Source organism: Cynocephalus volans, chromosome 4, assembly GCF_027409185.1.
Source record: "Cynocephalus volans isolate mCynVol1 chromosome 4, mCynVol1.pri, whole genome shotgun sequence".
Lineage (NCBI taxonomy): Eukaryota > Metazoa > Chordata > Mammalia > Dermoptera > Cynocephalidae > Cynocephalus > Cynocephalus volans.
The window spans coordinates 29,561,402-29,582,267 of NC_084463.1; the positions used below are offsets into that span (position 1 = coordinate 29,561,402).

Below are 20,866 nucleotides of genomic sequence, written 5' to 3' on the forward strand. Positions count from 1 at the left end.
ATATTTCTTTGAGGTTAAGAAAATATTTTCTCCATAGAAACTACTCCTTTCACTGTGTTTAAAGATGACTCCCAGCACACAATGTGTGCCCTACTGCTGTTAGGCTGAGGGTGGGGGCAGGGTAGGTATCCACTCTACAGGACAGTCACCATGTGTCCGACCCCCACTACATGTAATTATGCTGTGTGGGGCATTGCTTGGCCCATGATGTGTTTGCCACCGAGAATCCTGAACCCACAAAGCTCACTCTGGCATCCAGTCTAGCCTTCTGTGGTTATCAGAAGTACAGTCACATGAATGAACATGCACGGGAGCTTCCAACATAGGAGGAAATAGAAAAAATAAACATATTCAGCCAAAACCAGAGATGGGTGGTGCGGATGTAGGACATGGCACGAGGTGTGTAGTCACATCTTTCCTGACGGAGTGGTTCTGTGTCAAGACTAAAGTATTAGAACTGGATGGGCCAGGTTTAAGGGAAAGAGCATGGTGTCCTGGCACAAGCAGTGGGCTCTGCGATGCGGGAGACCAAGTGCAATTATAAGCCACTCTTTCTCATTTCCCTAAATTTTGCCCTGAGAGCGCAGTATGGGGTCTGGTCCTCTGAGTTCCTGGTCAACTACTAGCAGAGAATGGCTGTGGCCATAGCAGCAACATGATAACAGAGAAAACTGGCCCCTGAAGGGTTGATGAGAAGAGCCCAGGAAGAATGGCCGCAGACGTGCTCCACAGCAAGTGGGCACAGCCTTGGGAGGGCTCTTGGGAGCTTGAATGACTCTATGTGGACCCACCGAGAGGGCTCCAGGAGAATGTGGCTTCCCTGCGCCCAGAGGCTGGACTTCATGTCCAAACACAGAAAACAACAATGGGATTATGGCCGACTCCTCTGTACTAAGCAGCAACCACAACTAACACAACATGGATTAATGAACGGGCTTGAGCTCTTTCCACATTGTAAGCAGTGCTCATCTTTTGGTTACGACCTCTTTGTTAAGCAGGTTATGTTCTAATGAGTTTGTTCCGTACTTGTGCAGAAAACTTGGAAGTGAATTCTATCTCCTTACTCCATGCAGCTTTTCCTCATGGGTCTCGGGGTCCTCATGTCCCCACACATCCTCATCATGTCCAGTTTCCCCACAGTTCACCTCTGTGTCGTTCCACTCCCCACCTCTCTGAGTCCATTTGTCCTCTCCCCCACCTAGATGTCATGTGTCCGTCCCTCTTCCACTTTGCCTTTCCTTGGTTGCCTCTATGACCCCATCTCTTGGGTGTAGTGCCAGAGTGCCTAGGCTTACGGGTCCCTGGGTTTATGCCCAGTGACTATCACAGGTGTTCCTGATGTCTGGACTGCCTTCACTGATAAAGAGAAGCAAATGGTGTCCAATAATATTTTTGAATTGGGTGGTTGACTGAAAATTAATTTCACATATTTTGAGATGGGGAACTTTGTAAGTCAGGGCAGAGCAAGATGGCAGGACACAGAGGCAGTGAGCTCTGCATCCAGATGGTGGTGGGTCGATGGCTCAGGCAGAAACACTGTAAATCACATCAGGCTCAGACACTGTCTTGCAGCAACTGCGATGGCCCAGAAACAGTACCGGGCTTGGAGTCAGAAGACGTATTTATGGCTCAAATCTGTCACCAACGCACTGCAACTTCAGTCAAATCACTTAATATCCCTGAGCTTCAGTTTCCTCATTTGTAAAATCAAGGTAATAATGGCTATGCCTCCACTTCACAGGTCAGAGTCGTGCTCTGAATAATGCAAGTACAAGCACTTTAACTGCAAGGTAGTGTGCAAAGACCAGGTCTGAGAGTTCTCTGCGTGGTCATCTATAAATTGAAGGATCTAACAGAAATTACAAGTAGAAATTCAATAAATTTGAATAAAATTACGACCATGAAACAGGATGGGGAAACATACTTCAGATTAAAAAGAAAGAAACGAAGAAAAAAAATAGACACATAAAACCCTGAGTCACAAAGTAAGGATCTCATTTGAAAATGGTTTTCTAGTTAAAAAAATAAAAATATTCTTTTCTATATAAGGCTCTTCGAGATTCCCTCCCACAATGGTTCAACACCACCACAGTGGGAAAAGCCCTCAGAGCCTCATGCTTTAGCAGACAATTATTCAAAATCGACTTTGTGCCAGGTGCTAAGCTGAGAGCTGGAAGCACTGGGATGAGTGGAGAAGGGCCCGGCTCTGCAAGTCACAAAGGCTGGGAGAGCAGACACGGCCGGCGCTGCGGACAGGGGTGGCACCGCCTGCCAGCCACTGCCCCTCGCTGCGTGAGCCAGCATTTCAGGTTTTGATTTACTGAAGCAAACTCCCTATTAAAAAAAATACCTTCAGGTGAATTTTGAACATCTCCCAGAGCCCTGCCTCAAAATTTAGTTAAAGAGAAAAAATATATATATATATATACACACACACACATACATTTACATATACATACACACATGCATATATATTTTTTTATCTTCTTACAAACTGGATTTAATAACAAGTAAATAACACATTTGTAAATATCAAATATGGTTCGTTCATCATTCTTCCATAAGCTTTTTGTAATTCAAAAGGTATATTTTTGAAAACTGTACAAAGAAAAAAATTGTATTTTTCTATTTTTGCTTAGGAGGCATTTTTGCAAACACTGTAAAAAGTCCATGAAAAATGTTTTCTACGATCGAACAAATAGGAGAAACGGAATCATACGCTCAGCCCAGCAGAGGAAATCCGACTCCTGGTCAGCTACCATCACTTCTAGGCTTCAGCATTAGCATTTAAACAGCAAACATTTTCATGGAGTTCCTGAAGCCACCTGAACCCAGCATAATAAAACACAGTGACTCAACACTGTTAAATGCATGCCCCACCAGTGTAGACGCTGATGCAGCCTGCTGTAGCTTCAGACTCCGCAGTAAACAGCGTGGGGGAGTCGCCAAGATAATTATCTCAGGACATGGCCAGCTGTAATTACAATGCAGCTCCAAACCTACACGTGAGTGATCATAGCTGTGTAGCCAATCTCAGTGGTTTTATGATTATTAGACAAAACTCATAGATAATGTAAAAGAAATGGCAGGTCATCTGGCCCCTGAGAGTACTTTATTCAGTTGAGCAGTAAATGTTTCTACCACTTCCTGAGAGAGGCAATTCCACCTTCTAATAATGGCTATTGCCAGGAATCTGTTTATTCCTGGTGGTCAGCTGACATTTTTCATATGTCACTTCATTCTGTTACTCTTAGAAATTTCTTCTCCTTGGAGTGCTCTTTAGCTCAGCTGTAGCCATCGTTCTCTCTGTCCCTCAGGAAGAAAAAGTAGCCTAAAAATGATTGTACATAAAAAGCAAGAATCAGCCTTAATGAGATCTTAAATTATAGTGAGCATTTCCACATGCTTGCACACAAAATCACTTTTGATTCTTACGTTACGAGGTCAAGGTATGAAAGGGTATAAATTGTTTTATTCATGAGGAAACTGAGGCAGAAAAAGGTTAAGTCATTTATCCAAGTGAATTCCTTGTGAAGCTAGGGATTCTGCAAAACCAAGGGGATGCTATAAAGTTCATCACTAAATCATTAAATGCTACTTCTGATCGTACTAAGCTGTGGATATAACTTGGTTCTGTTATCCAAGTAGCACCTTCTTAGGCGTTTCCTCTGAGGCACTGTGCCAAGAAAAGAATCCCAATTGTGTTACTGGTCTCATCATTTTTCTTGCCAATTTTTGTCTTTTCCACCTCAAATCATACCAAGAGAAGGAAGCCATCGCAAAAGACCAAGAACAATGGTAGATTGTGAAATGTTTTTTTGTTTGTGTTTTGGATGCATTACGCATTTTTCTCTGTAGATTTTCCTTTGCATTAAGAGAAGTTTTGACTAATGGTGTTAATAACAATGCATATTTTCATAACATTTAAAAGTACTTTGTATACACACTATCCTTTCTACACTGTGAGCTGTGTGGACTTGGAGGATCTCATTACCTTCAATTCAGAGATGAGTAAAACAAGGTTCAGGGACTTCAAGCAACTTTCTTCAGGTCACACAGCCCTGAACTTGAATGTATGTATGTCAACTTCAAATCCTTTGTTCTTCCTTCTAATTTATTCCACTGCTCATTTGTATTTGCTGATCAACTTTTAAAGGTGTGAGCTGCCAAAAGCTAGGTGCTGAGAAGAACAAGCCTAGGCTTACATATTTTCCTGACACAATGTGTGACGCACCCTCTTCACTTCCACTTGCTGAGGCCCTTTGTGATTTAAAAGCTCTGTTTTAATTGATGGTAATTTTGGTTCAATTAGAGAGAAAACTCAAAAAGTTAGAGATGAGCAAAGCGATCTCTCAAAGGCTTTCCAGACACACGATTCAATAATAATCTGAACTGTCTTTTGCACGGTGCCATGTTGCAACTAGTTTTATTTTGCATCTGACATCTTGATGCTTATGGAAATGGACTGTTGTTGGGAAGAGTAGTGCTGGAAGAGAACTCAATTCATTAAGATGACAAGATGCTTCCTCTGTCATGGGCTTAGAGTCTCAGGCACTCAGATGCAATAGCCAGACAGTGCTGAGAACAAAGGCGATCGACTGGTGACTGTAGATTAGCTAGCATGGGAACCTCACCAAGATAAATGGAAGGTACTTTCATTGCGGATGAAATAAAATGGTTGCTTTGTTTTGGGGCTGTGGAAAGTGATATAAAGTTAAACCCTCTGCCAGCAGAGCTTCAGGAAAAGCAGACTGTCAGACACATTTAATTGATTTCTTTATGGAAGTAGCTGAAAATAGAGCAGGCCAACGAATCCACTGCAATTTTCTAACATTTTAGACTGGGCTTTCAGGAAGGGAGGACAGGGAGACCTACAGAGCCCAAGGATTATTCATTTCTGGGGCAGGAACAGAAGCCCAGTTAGTGCTGCTGGCTCAGGAAGTCAGAACTAACTTTCCATTCCTCTGATCCCTCTGCCCTCCCCCTGCTGAGTGTAATGGTCTTTGCAACACTTTACCTATGTGTAAGGATGCTGGACTTGACAGTGCTAGCAAGGTACTTGGAGTTCCCTAAGTGAAAGGCAGTGGGAAAGTACAAAATGGTGTTATTATGTAGGTTAATGAGGAGGTTGTTGGCCAGCAGAGTGGGAAGGGTCATGGAAAATGGCACCCAGTCCGCATGCAGAGAAGTGACAAAGAAGTCCTGAGGCTTGATGTCCAGGACAATCGAATTTACTAACAGAAGGCACCATGGCACTCTGACCCTCCTTGGTGAAAGGTTCTCTGAGAGTGCAGTGTCTGGCTGGCAGCAGCTTATTGCAGGGGAGACATTAACTGTTATTGTCTCAGTTTCCCAAATGGAGAAACCAAGGCACCAACAGCTCTTTCTCAAGTTCTCACAAAAAGGCAATGAAGCCAAGAACAGAAGCAGTAGAAGAGAGGGCAGTTCTAGCCCATGAGATCATGCTTGGTTTCTGATATTTTCCACTGCCGCTGTGATTTAAAAATAAGGATACGTCATGTGTGCGTGGGGTCATGGAACGCACCACATTCAGTAAAAAGAAAACTATGTGAATTGTCATGATCTGGAACATAAATAGTGTCTGTCTTAAAGGTACCGTGTGGTTTTAGATAAGCTACTTACTTTGCTGTGTATCAATGGACACGCCTTCTAAATAATTGGAATCAACTCTGTTTCCTTTCTTTGTTGTGTCTCAAGTGGAAATAAGAGAGCAGTAGTCCTAGTGAAGTGTGAAGCCCAGCCTAAGATTTTGCTGTGGCCTGTGGGAAATGAAACGCATGTAGAATTTCTGTTAGAGAAGACACTCTAATGGGGCTATTGTCTCCCACAGCCTCCAGGACATGGGCTCAGAAGCGGGGAATGGGAGAGGACAACTGTGGCTAGTCTCTTGACACATCCTGGCCAGGGCTATTGGGCCAGATGAACCTGCTAAGAACAGGTTCCTTTTACCTGGCGTGGATTTAAGCTATCTTGTCTTTGAGAAACGTTTGATTTTGAGGGCATGCTGTGTGTGTGTGTGCACGTGTGTATCTGCCTGATCTCAAGTTTCCCACGGGGCAGGCAGGAAGGCGTGGGCACTGCCCCCAGGGGGTGTGCAGCTGCGGATCCTGCAGTGAGTGTAGCCTTTCTTGGGGAAGCACACACAAGTCTGTGAGTTCTCCCAAAGGGTGGTGAAGTGGTCACTCCATGAATACCTGGAGAAAGACTCTGAGGAAGAAAGAGTTGGAGCTCAGAACAGGAGTCAAGACTAGAGACCGGAGCAGGAGGGGTACCTGTCCCGCACCCACTCCCACCAGGGGTGGGGTTTAGCTTAATGAAGTGAAGGGGTGTATCAGGTTGATTTCTTCCTTCCAGAGCACATCCTGTGGAGCCCAAAGCTGCCAGAGAAGCAAACCCTGCATGCCCGTCCATGTGAAAGCCCCAAGAGCACAGGGAAGAGGAAGAGGGGATAGAAGAACACATGGGTTACACAACAGTGTGAGTGAAAACAGCACCTTTGAAGAGCTCAAGTGGAAATTCATGAACACATACATGCACCTGAAAAATACCCACAACCTGGGAGGAAAGACCCTGAAATGGTAAAAAGAGCACAGTGAAATCATGGATCTTTTTTCTTCAAACACAAGTTGGCCATTTGAACTTAGTGATATCACCTCCCTAATGAGAAATACAAGAAATATCATAGCATCATCTGAGCCCCTTATGTGACACAATCTACTTGTATTGTTAACAATCTCATTATTGTGGACTGTCGTTTTCTCAGCTAAATTCTTAAAGGACAGAACTGTTTTAGATAATTGTGTGCATCTCTGGTGGTGTCCCAAACACATTTGCATAAGTAGGCCTCGCTACATATGGGTAACTTGATGCCTCGAGATTCAGAAAAATATTAGGCTGTACTGGCAGGTCTAAGCACAGATGTACTTCTCATGCGTCTTATGTTCATTTACAAAGTGTGACAAAAAATGATAGATGCTTGAGAAAAACAACCAAACATTATATATTTAAATTAGTGTAGAAATCATAATTATGACCACATTCTACACTGATGGAATAAACAATAACATTTAGTCTCCGCTCTCCTATAAGCTCCATGCTACCTACTGCACACCAGACTCTTTCTCAACATGACATTATTTGAGTAACTACAGAATTTCAGTAACTCACTCAAAAATGGAGGACTAAGTCCAGAGAGTCAACCTGTTTCCAAGCCCACACGTGCTCTTCCCTACAAATGTGAGATTACTGCTCAATACTGCCACATTACTTAGGGTAATAAAACTATGCCAATAAATACTCTATTATTTACTCACATGTCAGAATGGCTGTTATCAAAAAAGACAATAGTGTCAACGAGGACATGGAGAAAAGGAAATCCTTGTATACTGTTAGTGGGAATGCAAATTAGTACAACCATTATGTAAAACTGTATGGAGATTCTTCAAAAAACTAAAAATTGAACTACCATATGATCCAGTAATGCCACTGCTGGGTATGTATCCCTCAGTATGTTGAAGAAATATCTGCACTCTCATATACATTGCATGCAGCACTACTTACAATAGCCAAGATATGGAATTAACCTAAGTGTCCACCGATGGATGACTGGATAAAGCAAATGTGTTATACATACACCACGGAATACTATTTAGCTTTTAAAAAAAAGGAAATCCTGTCATTTGCGACAGTATGAACAAACCTAGAGGACATTATGTTCAGTGAACTAAGCACAGAAAGACAAATACGATACGATCTCATATAAAATAGTTTTAAATAGTTGAACTCATAGAAGTGGAGAGAAGAATTGTGGTTACGAGGAGCTGGAGGTGGGGGTTTAGGGTGAGTGGATTGGAGAGATGTTGGTTAAAGGATACAACATTTCCAGTTGACCAGAGAGTGGTGCTGATAACACCCTGGTCCAAGGTTCAATCCCTGTGCCAGCCAGCCACCAAAAAAGAAAGTATACAAAATTTCAATTGGATAGGAGGAGTGAGTTCAACAGATCTATTGCACAACAATGTATTGAAAATTGCTGAGTAGATTTTGTGTTCTCACTGCCCAAAAATAAATACGTGAGTGAAGCATTTGTTGATTAGCTCGATTTAGCCATTTCATAGAGTATCCATATTTCAGAACAACATGTTGTGCAGATAAATATATGCAATTTTTATTTGTTAATTTAAAAAATTTAATTTAGAAATACAATGTTTCCTTATTTGCTGTGTCTGCTGTTTCCGGTCTGTCTCCCTCCATGGGAACGAGGACCACAGATGCAGGCACTGCCCTGTGTTCTCCTCCCACGGCAGGGCCTGGCCCAGCTGATGCACTCAGATGCCGTCTTCTGTATGACTGCACTCTGCTGCTGTTTCCGAAATTGCCTTCAGCTCTGCAGAATACTCCAGAAGAGTAATCATTCTCCTTACTTCATGGACATCTCATTAATGCACATGTGTCTTTGCTTTGTTTCTCAATTTATGGTTCAATAAAACCTTCTTTTCCCAGGGTGAATGACTACCAACCAACTCCCTTTGCCAAACCTGTCTCTGGCTACCTTTTTGTGGTTTCCAAATCTAGGCCCATCCATACTAAAATTTCATCTCATCTTTCTAGAACTTCTTACCCACCTTCAACAGTCCACTTTTCCTCATTAGCACTGTTTACTTTCTAACATATTATGTTGTTTTAAATCATTCATCTGTTTCCATCAAGGTCAGAGATTTTATTGGTTTGTTTGCTGCTTATTTCTGAACTCCTAGAATATTGCGAGGAACATAGTTTGTGGTCAAGGAATTATTTGTTAAAAGGATGAACACAAGGAGAAATTGTTTTTAATCTTTAAATATATTCAGAAGAATATAACCTGTATATCCTCTGTAAGTATTTTAAGACTGGAGTTGTTTTTTTCCTAAATATTCTGCCTATGCCATTAAATCAGCCTCCTGAACGTGACTGTTTTCTGAGAGACCAGATGCATAGGGCTGTTTCAGGTCTACTTGTCAGGAAACTAATCAGAGGTCTAAAAGGCTTCTGGGTACATAATCACCACACCTGGTAAGGCGTGCAAGAGACAACAACAGGGCATGAATCCACCTTCCTCCACAAGTTGGCAGTCCCAAGCCTGGCCCAGTTTGCAGAGCTGGTAAGGAGCAGGGCAAAGATTTGCATTTTAACCACTCAATCCCACAAGGAACCCACAAGCAGGCACTGTGCTCATTCCCGGCTCACAGGAAGGAGTTTGAGGCCCAGAACCATTAGGCAACTCACCTAAGTCTGCCGCTAGTCAAATGCAAAAGATTTGAGATCCCTGGTATGTCTGACTCTAGGAAATTATCTAAACTGCTTTTCTTAGGTGTTAAATATATTCCTGTAAGGAGATGAATGACTGAAGAGATGGAGGAAGGGGGCTCTGCATTCCTGATTTTTCTACTATCCTGTGTTGCTCACTTTCTCTTCCTGTCATGCCACCTTGCTCCCTGGCTATCAACTCAGTATCATTAGATATACCAGAGGTTGAAAGAAGAGCTGTTCCAAGAAGTCTTCTTTTTTCTTTTTTCTGGGAAATCCTGGGGCCAGCAGTGCAGAGGCAATTTGCACACACACACATGGTCCTGCAGGAAATGCAAGCTCTGCTGCTCATTCTCAAAATCCACCCAGCAGTGCAGTGTGGAGGGACTCACTCTGTAACCCTCTCCTCACTGCCCCTTGAGGGCGGAGGCTACTCTTCAGACTAGAGTTCTCATTCTGTCAAGAGAGAGGCTGACTCTTGCTTCCCGGAGTGGTCAAAAGCCAATCAATACATTCCCATGATCATTTTGCAAGCTGGGCTGAATTTAAATTTCATGGAAATTCCATCTTAACCACTTTGTAATCCTACTTATTATCTTCTCTTTTTGATCAATGTTCCTATACATTCAAATTAAACTTAAGCATCCTAGTAGATCTAAATAATGTCTCTGATGACAAGTCTAGAATGAAGTTATATGACATGCTTTCCTTCAAGAAAACCACTGTCATTTCTCCTGGTTCCAAGAGCCCCTGCAGGTGTTGCAGGCATGTCCCAGCGCCTCCTGTCCCAACCGCACTGCTGCCCCCACAAGGGAGTGGAACGCAAGTCAAGGCCACGCTCACTTCTCGGGCTGGAGGCCATGAATGCACCAGAGAAGGCATCCGAACCACCGGATGGGTGAAAGAGAAGTGTGGTAGCGGGAGAGGGCAGGGATATGGTGGCAAGATACAGGCGAAAGGGAAGAAGAGAACAGAAGAGGAATAAAGACCAGATGAACTTGGAGGCTGGGGTGAGCAGTTGTAGGCAAAAACAAAAAGAGGAGGACAAGTAATATATTTTAATAAAAAGCCATTGAAAGGTAACAAAGAAATGTGAAAAGAGATGAGGAGTGACTAAAGCAAATAAGAAGGAAAGAAAGTACAAAGAGAAGGTGGCAGAGAAATCCAAATGCATCAAGGCATTATTAGTACTTGGTTTTGTATGTTTGCTTAAAAGTATAAAACACTGCTCAGATATAACAAATTTACCTCCCTTCCTTAGCCCTGTGGTGTTTTAAAAATCAGCAGCTGAAAAAATAAATAATTACCCTGTCACACTGGATCAGGCGCCCACTTTCACACCAGCTCTGGGTTAAGATTCCTGTTATTCTCCATTAAAAGAGGGATATGTGTCCACTCAGGGTACAGGTCCCCCTCCTGCGTGGTTATCTATATTTAATGATCACAATCAATTACATCCTTCTTTTCTCCCCTTGACACTTTGTCAATCAAAATTGGGGTGGGTATTTTTGCTATTATTGTTATCATTATTATTTTCAGTGATAAACTATCAGAGCCTGGCTCAGTTGATAGAAAATCTATCTGGATCCTGGCTGTCAGGATGGCATTGCTGATCACTTTGAAGAAACCTGCAGCAGTGTTGAGAGAAAATAATCATTGACATGATGCAAACGAGTAACTAAGGAACAATCTATCTATTTCTCTCTCTCTCTCTCTTTCTTTGCTTTAATTTTCCTAAAAGACAAACTCTTTTTTGGAAAGCTGTGCTTCACCCACACTCTTAGAATGACTGTCCAGTTATTCTTAGGAAATAGTTGCCCCCTGTTGTTGCCTCTGGGTGCTGGGAAGAAACAGAGTTGTTACCACTGATCAGAACAGACAGGCAAAACCACCAGGAGCCGGGCCTCAGTCAGGCAATGTGAGACTGAAAGAGACCTTCTGAATGAAGTCTTAAGGTAAATTAGCAGAAAAACTGCATCAATGGTCTACCTTCAGGTGAGGAGCCTGGCACTACAGAGCTCTGGAGAGCAGGATTAGGGGAGAAATCTAAGAACAGTCAGTTGGACAGTGAGGGAAAGTGTAAATAAAGGTTGAGAAATATGGGTTCAGCTCCTAACACAACTAGAGAGGCCTTTATTAATCGACATGGAATTAACCTCCGCCTTCACCAACTACCAGAAATAATTTAAGACAAATACCAACCCAAGTAAATATTTAAAGAGTAGTCTCAGATCTTAATGGGGTTTTAAGATTGTCTGGAATGTAATCTGCATAAGCTTTTAAGCACACCACGTATTATATTTCAATATACGCCCAAGAGGAGGATATGCATTTTGAAATCCATGAAACTTCCTACTTTTGCAAAAATGAATAATTATTTGCTTCATGTAAAGTTGAAAATACAACGTACCCATGCTATATTATGAAACTACATATTGTTAAGCCCATCTTTCTCTTTGCTAGATTGGAAAGTGAAGTCTTGCGTTTAAACCCTGTCTCTATCACCTTGGTGAAGTCACTTCTGACCCTTAGTTTTCTCCTCTGCACAATGGGAATAATAATATCAAACTTGCAATTTGTTGTATAAATCACTGATTTATATATCAGTGATTTATACACTGATTTATATATATCAGTGATTTATACAACATTACAGTGCTCAAAAAATGGTTGCTTCTGTATGCTCACCCATTCATCCACCCATACATCCATGGATCTGTGTATTCATCTGATCAATGTCTATCAAGACCCTCCTCTATGGCAGATACTGTTCCGGGTTGTGTCTTCATGCACCATGATGACAGTCTGGTTCCTTTGGTTGTTTCACTGGAAGTGGTGGGTTAGACTTTCAAGCACTAAAGCCACACTGATGTATACACCACAGTATAGGTGTCAATAGGTAATTGTTAGAATTTGCTCTCAAGAACACAGGATCTATTTTAACAAATAAAACTTGAGAAATGATGGACAGTTTAAAGTATTTTGCATAAGTTTCTGTCAAATTAAAAAAAAAAAAAAAAAAAGCACAGCACAGCTCTTGCAGGTGCTGGTAGGGCACTGTCCTTAGGAGGCTCTGGTTCAAACTAAGTCCAGGGCAAAGAAGGAAACTATTCACACTGGTTTCACACAGTCAGCAATCAGTGGATCTTGACAAGTACTTCTTTCCTATGACTCTGAAGCCCAGCAGGCCCTTGTGGAGCGGGGACTCAGGGCTCACAGAGAGAGGGTAGTTTTGAAGACAGACAACGTCCTTCAAAGCACAACCTCTGAAGTGTCCTAACAACCCCTCAGAGGAAACCCTTTGAGACCTGAGTTCCAGGCTATCCAGTTCTGTCTCTTTAACACTGTCAGTCAGGGCTACATAGGAAACATCGTTACTCAGAATTTCACCTTGCAAATAAATAGCTCTGAACTGCAGCCAGAAGCAATGGGATCTCTCAAAGACATTATCTGGAAACAGTCAGTGGACGGCACCTTGAGTCCCATTAATCATCCCCATGCTTACAGTACTTCTTAATGGCTTTTATGGTTTATCCTTTGAACGCCAACCAAAACTGTGATTTTTCCTGGCTTATTCTATTAAGCAGAAATCAATACCTAATATAAATGTGCCGACAGTAGGGTATTTGGAAAGGCCAGGAATGAGCCGGTACCCAGTTTTATCCTGCCCTGCCCAGAATGGAATGTGGAGACTGAAGATTAAAAGAAAGGAGAAATATGACATCCGGTGCTTTCTACAGAATCAGAGCACAACAGCTTCAGGAAAGCAGTGCCTGTGTACCACTAATCTGGACCTTGGGGTAAGGGATGTGGCTTTTGCTTTTCAGGACAGGTAGGGCTAGGGAGGGGGCTGAGACCGCAGACTGTTAAAGGAAGCAAAACAAAACAGATGCTTAATTTTCTCCAGGGAGTGGGTTTAAATAAAGAAACGTGACTGTAGTGGTTGTCCTTGTGGAAGAAAAGAATCAGGGGCTGTGCCTCAGAATTCTCTGACTAACGCACGCAAGAGGAAGCTGGTTAAACTACCCAATCACTTCTCGGTGAGCCGAGAGGCAGCAGTCGCCTTTTAAAAGTGATGTATGTCCCACAAAGTGAGAGGCGGCAGCCGTGCTCTGCAGAGATGGATGTGCACACTGTGAGATCCGTCTTTTCAACCTGCAGAGAAGGTCTGAACTGTTCAGTTCTGAAATTCATGGTCAGCATTTTTGATGACAGTCATTGTTGACAGGAGCTAGGCAGACCAGCAAAAAATAAATAAATAAATAAAACCCTCATAACAGAAAGCCTTCACCAGAAAGGTGGCTTTCTTAAACAGCGATGTAATGTTCACTTGAATGACGATTAAAAAAAAAAAAAAGTGAGGCTCCCAAATAATAGAGAATTAAATCATGAACTGGGCAGTGCAGCACCTCGCACCAGGCACACTGGAACCTGGCCCCAGCTCTGCTACTAATTAATCGTGTTAACCTCACGGCTTATTTGACTTCCCAGTTCTTCTTTATCTGTAGACAGAGGCAGCAATAGTTGGACTGCTTACTTCATGAACTTGTTCTAAAAGTCTTCATAGCTGTGATGTGACATGTTAAAGCTAGGACCCTTTGATGGCAGAGCGCCTCTGGAGCACCTCCTAGCTGGAGATCTCAGGTCCTGTGCAAAACTGGCTGGAACAGAGATGTGGCCTAGTTTCTTCTCTACACTCAGGAGAAATCTTCCAGTATCTTTGTGGATACTCTAACCTATTCCAGACTTCACTCCTTGCCAAGTCTCAAATCTGGGGTCATACAAACCAGCTTTTCCTGAAAAAGACTGAAGACCGCTGGTAACTAGAACAATATAAATTACTATTAAATGTAGTCAACAGTCATAGTAACATGGTCTAGAAGCTTCTATTTCTAATTGTTTACATTTCATTTTATTTCTTCTCTGACAAATATAATGACATTGACTTATGCAACACTTTGGCAGAATGTTTTTTATTGGATGGAGGTCATTCTCTGATGATGCCTGGCATGTGGTCAATTTTATGTGTCAATTTGACTGGGCCATGGGGTACCCAGATATTTGGTTGAACATCATTCTGTGAGGATGATGTTGGACAAGATTAACATTTAAATCAGTAGGCTGAGAAACGCAGATTGTCATCCTAATGTGGGTGGGTCCCATCTAATCCCTTGAGGCCCTGAATAGAACAAAAAGTTTGAGTAAGGGGGAATTTCCTCTCTCTGCCTGAATGTCTTTGAGCTGGGACATCAGTCTTCTCCTGCCTTCAGACTGGGACATGGACTGAAAATTACATCACCAGCTCTGCTGGTTCTCTAGCTTGCTGACTGTAGACCTTGGGACTTCTCAGCCCCCATAATCATGTGAACTAAGTCATTATAATAAGTCTCTCTCTCTCTCTTTCTTTGTGCATGTATATATGTTTATATGTATATCAATATATGTATATATAGATATGCATGCATAGATATGTATATAGAGAAACATAACCAATCTCTCTCTATAGCTACATAGATAGATAATGTATCTATCAATCAATCAATCTTTCCAAGGAGAGAGAGAAAAAGAGATCTCCTATTGGTTCTGTTTCTCTGAAGAATCCTGATTCATACAGCCAGCACAGGAAATGCTGACCATACTTTCAGATCTGTAATGTTCAAGTATTCCCTACAGCTATTAGGACAAGTACAGCATAGAGCATGATTAGAATTCAAGGATCTGAGCATTAAGTGCTTCACATGTCATTTTGCATACTCAGGTTAAAAAGTGAACTCATCAAAGGCTCAGAGGTGAATTGAGTGGCCCATGCTCAAGGCTGAAATCATTGCTTAATATAGGTAACAAGAGGAATCAGAATAACATTTTTTCAACACACCCCACTTCACATGATTCAGTGGTGGGAACTTTGTATAAATGAAATTAATATAAGTAGGCTGTTCTCCTCTAAACCAAAAGTCTAAGACAGGCAGAATGGAAATCACTGATTCTGTTTTAATCACTATTCCATAGACATTTATGGAACATCTACTGTATGACAAACATTGCACTAGGCACCTAGATAAGAAAGATGTACACACCACTGTGTATTCTGTAAGATATGCAAATATTGGTAGTAACAGTATGGAAAGCATGCAGCCAGTACTACAAAGCCCTGGATGAGCTGGAAGGCAAACGAGGCAAAGGGTGAAAAGATGCTTGAGCTAGAAGCCACTCAGAGTTTCTCTGCCTCATAGATTTTCAGAAACCAACAAATAAAGGTTGGCAAAGAGTTATCAAAGCTTCTGTGTGTTTCAAAAACAAGATGAGGTGTTATTAGAAAGGAAGACTTAAAATAGAAGTCAGACTTTGCAAGTTATTAGTAGCAGCCCATGATCTAAATTACATTTTGCAAGAATTAAAGTGGGAAAGACACTGGGAAAGTGAGATTCTCCTTTCAGAGTGACATGTTTGTGACACAAATGTGATAGGTGGAATAACAAAGTTCAGTGTGGAGTTACACTGCACAGCCATTATGGCCCTCATGCTGAGGAGCCACCAAGGGAGCCCCAAGCAACAGCTATCCTCAGCAAGAGCATCATGGATTAACTATAAGACTAGTTCAGGGTTCATAAATAAATTTCTCTTCTATTTGTATTTGTGATAATATCGGAACATATCCTAAGAGCCTATTTCATGCATGCACCACCTTGGGAAAACAAATAAACAAAACCATTTTTTGTGTGTGTGCCATGATTATTTCTTCAAGGTAACCTCGGGGTTTGGGGTATTCTGAGTCCTATTTCATAGAAAAGGACAGTGAGATTTCAGAGACTGCCAATCACGTTTTCTTCCCTCCAGAATTAACCCTTCCCTCCCCCATCTGCAGAGCTGTAATCCAGCCAAATTCCCAGATGAATACTACATACTTTCTTTTTCTTGCTTCCTTTACTTCCAACACTTTCACTGATCATTTCATTGTATCCCTTCATCTTTTTATTATTTCTCAACTTCTCTCTTTCAGCTCCTACTCAATTTGTAAAGTCACTAAGAACATGAAATTAATTAAAACCTGTGTACTCACATATGTTTGTCACACAAAGCACACACAGACTCTCCTTTATCTAGTCTATTGTTGAAACCCTTACAGTCTAAGTGTGTACACGCCTACCTATCTCTTCCCAATTGCAAACCCAGTGGACCTAATCTTTTGATTAAGTTGGTATCTTATTTTCCCCTATTATAATATCACAAAGATATCCAACATTCAAAAAAGTCTTAGTTGATTAGGACAATAATGAAGACACATGGGGATTAATTTGAATCAAGCAGCAACTATGCAGATACTGAACACAGAACCTGGAACACCGGCTTATCGTTTCTGACTCTCAGCCCTAGGTAAAGCTGTAGAATATAAAACATTTTTAGCACATTTTACAAAAAAGTCAATTAAAATGTACGAAATAAAGTGAACACCCAAAAGGAAATGTGATTTGGGAAATGAACTGGTTAGCATTTACAGTAATTACTAGAGATTACTACCAAATTACTAACCAAATTACTGGTAGAATGGTCATATTATTCTACTCCTTATAATAACATTGCATACCAATTTGAAGTAATTGTACATAATTTCCTTCACTGAGTCCAGATAGTAATTTGAAACTGATCCACATGCAGGGTCTCTGTATCTCCTCCCCTACCTCTGAAATGGAGTTTGATATTGCTTTAACCTGAAGATAGCACTCCCCACCCCCACAGTCCATTCCCAGCCCTCTCGCCACTGTTGACCAGAGTAACAGCAGAGTGAAACACAAGGCTAAGCATAAGGTTGTCATAGGTCCAACCTTACGATTCTGCGGTCACTCACATGCCACGATGTGAAAGGGCCTCAGACAGGTTGTCCTTGCCATTCTGGACTCAGGACTGTAAATGCCATCATTTACACTTAGTTAGGATAAAGCACTGGGAAGTAATTTATGTGACCCACTTACATTTGGATAAGGATGACGTTCCTAGCTCCAGAGAGAATTTTCTAAAATGGGTGAAATGGGTAAGGGAATAAAGGTCTGTGTCACAGGCTTGGTTTCTGGAAGCAGGTGCCTAAATGGAGTCTGGGGTTCAAGGTGTTTATTAGGGATCCACACCTGGGAAGGGAGGAGGAAGGGAGCAGGACCCTCTGGGCAGAGAGAAAAGTCAACCAGCGACGCAGGCATAGCACACTTTGGGAAAGGGCATGAAGCCACAAAGGAGGCAGATTGACTGCAGCTGAAGGACCCTGAAGAGGTGACAGCTGGAGGCTATCTGCTGACCACAGTCCCCACAGCTGGCAGGGATCTGGGCAAGGGTACAGCTCTGTGACAGTGTGGTCATGCTGGGGGCATCCCCAGTGAACGCCTACTGTACAGTTTTAGGCCAAGGCTTGCACTAAACAGCTGAGCAAGATCCCAAATTTAAAAAAAAAAAAGAAAAGAAAAGGGCTATCTTCAGAAGACAAGAAATGGTACGACCAGCTCTACCATAAAGGGTATACCAGTGATTGCAAAAATGTTGTTGTCTTTTCAAATCAGACTAAACTGGATTTCCAAATTAGCAGCCCCAACTGTGACTGTGCAGTCGCTTGCATTTGTAGTGCTGAAAAGTTGTGTTCACAGATAAGAGAGAACCATCTAACATAAGGCTACCACATTTCCTCCTTCTCCAAATCTGGGAAATGTGGCTGATTTGCATATTTAGCATACATTTGCATTCTGTGTTCAATAGCCCCTAACTCTAATTATGTAAAATAAGATAAATTGGTACATTTCACTGCCTTTGTATTCCAGCCCCGTGGTTAGGGACCAAGGAGACTTAACCCAACTTTTTCCTCCTCCTTCTGGCTTGTTCACTTCTGGGACAGAAGTCATTTGGTGTGCATACTGGGGACATTTCAAGGAAAATCCCTAACAGTGGAGGGTGGGGGAGGGCAAGAAAAAGGAATGACCAATGATACACAGAAATGGAGTTGCACATTTCCTAATCTAGCTAGTAAATTTAAAATGCCAACTTGATCAAATAGTAAACAAAAAAATGAACCTTGTAAATATTTTTATGAGGCAAAGCACTTTTAAATTAAACAGAAAGTAGTACAAAACCCACATCCAGTACATCAGTTTCTTGCAACACACAGATTCCTATCAGGACGGAAATAAGTGGGTTTGTAGATGGGATATGGGGCTAGACTGCAGCAGGATCCTTGGAGAAGGTGGAAAACGGCTGGGCAAAGACGGTCTCTGCTCTTCAGTCCTTCATTTGTGTCCCAGGCTCTCTTATTTTAGGTGGTCTTCATATCCCACTGGAGAGACACTTGACATTTCTAAACTATTCTGGAATCTTAACTCTCACTAAGATGCCCTTGCCCATCACACCTCACTAACTCCCCCCACCCCACCCTGCCCTTCATTCGATGTATATTTGTGAGGCACTTTCTATGTGTTTGGAAGCCTGCCGGGCAAGAAATACAGATCCAGCTTGCTGAGGAGTCACATGGAAAACTGAGGGAGAATATGATCACCATATAATCAGCACCTTACAAGAGGTGCGCGAAAAACATGATGAATGCACGTAAGACCAGATGCGGACACCCGCTTGAGAACGACTGCAAACAGGGCTGAACGGGACAGCCATGAATGTTTCCAAGACAGACAGCATTTCATCTTGCTCAAACTGTAAGAGTAAGAAGTACTGTAGATGGAGAAATGGCCTGAAGAATTCCCAGGTGGTGAGAATTATGCATAGAAAAGCATTTGCACTAATGAATTTGAGTGTTCATTGAATGAATCCAGAAGTGTATAATGTGTTCATGAGAAGAGAGAGAAAGGCGCTTTAGCTGTGATGGTTGGGAAGGAGTTCACAGAGGAGGTGAGACTTCCATGTGGAAGCCAGAATGGTCAGATTTGAGGACAACACACCCCAGGAGAAAGAACCTGTACAGACAGAGGCGTGGCAGTGGGTTGCATATGCCTTACGCAAGAAATTAACACACTGGTTTATCAATCGTAAGGCAGTAGTAAAGTAGAGACCAAGGTGCCTAAGAAAAATATTTCACACATGGTGCAGGCCACTTAAGTTTATTTTTTTAAATAAAGAGGAGGAAGCAATCACAATAAATAATTATTTTAAGTCGGGAGCTATGCCGGGCACATATTCAGTCATTCTTTGTGGAAAACACAGACAGGTGAATTAGGAAGATTCCTGAAAGAGAGCACAGGATTAATTAGCCCTACAGACAAGAAGGCTGTTGTGGAAGGCTATCAGGGAGCTGTTGTAACATTCCACGTGTGAGGGGATGAAGCTCTCAGCTAGGCTGATTCCAGTGGGAATAAAAATAAAAAACAGGTAAAAATGGATTTTGAAGAGGATCTCATAAAACACGACTTGATTTAGATTGGGGTGATATACAAGCTAAAGCTTTGAGTCTGTAGGAGAATGAATAGACAGAATGAATAGGAGAATGAAAAGACAGGAAAATCAAGAAAATGGGAGAAGGAAAGTGGATGGAAACTAACATTTATTATGTGCTGCTATGGGTCAAACGTCCCCTCCAAAAGCTCATGTGTTGGAAAATTGATCCCCATTGTAAATGTTAAGAGGATGGGAAATCTGACGATGGTACCTGGTAGGTGAAGACTTTAAGAGGTGATTGAATCTGAATAGTGAGGGCCATGCTCTCATGAGTTTTTTAATCCATTTGTGGAGTAATGGGCTAATGGTTTAGTGGTTGTCACAGGAGGGGCACTGATGGCTTTATACCGAGAGCAAGTGAGAACGTTACAGAGCTCTTGGCATCTTCTCCATGTGACACTCTGCGTCACTGTAGAGTCACCACCAAGAAGGAGGCCTTCACCAGATGCCTCCCTGGACGGTAGACTTCCCAGTCTCCAAAACGGTAAGAAATAAACCTTATTTCTTTATAAATTACCGTTTCAATTGTATTTCTAGTATTGACCTATCAATTTTATATTCTTTAGCTTATTTAATCCTTATAAAACCCCTCCCCATAAGATGAAAATCATTCTTGTGGATGAAGAAACTGCAAATCAGGAAGTTTTGCAAATTGCCCACGTGCACAGAACTGGCAAATTGGAGAGCTGAAACGGAGTCCTGGATATACTGTACTCCAATTCTGTCTCGTCCTTTTCCCTGTGCCTCCCATGTTCTGATGGAATACATAATGTGTTTGGACGTGGACACGGTGAGCTTGAGATGACAGCAGAACATCCAAGAGAAAATATCCAGCAAGCAGTAAGACATAATAGGATCACAGATTTATAGAGCTGGAAGGCATCTTAAAAATCATATAATCATAGAACCAAAGTTCTAAAAAGAGATTAAAGCTGGGGTTATCCATTTGGGGAAAATTTACATACTAAGAAATGAATGAAATCACCATCTGAGAGAAAATATATGTTGGAAAGCTAATGTCTGTCTTTGGGTGTGCCCCCCTTTCTGGGGCAGGGGAAAGGAAAGAGCTTGCTCATAGGACAGGGGAGAAGCTTCTTGAAAAGAGGTGAAGATAGTGAGTTTCCTCCCACACCAGAAAAGG

General features: G+C 41.9%; 1 protein-coding gene across 3 annotated transcripts in view; it reads right to left on the minus strand.

Moving 5' to 3' along the window:
• OPCML (opioid binding protein/cell adhesion molecule like) overlaps positions 1-20,866 on the minus strand; it is a 506,759-nt gene that overhangs the window by 441,225 nt on the left and 44,668 nt on the right. The window lies entirely within an intron of this gene.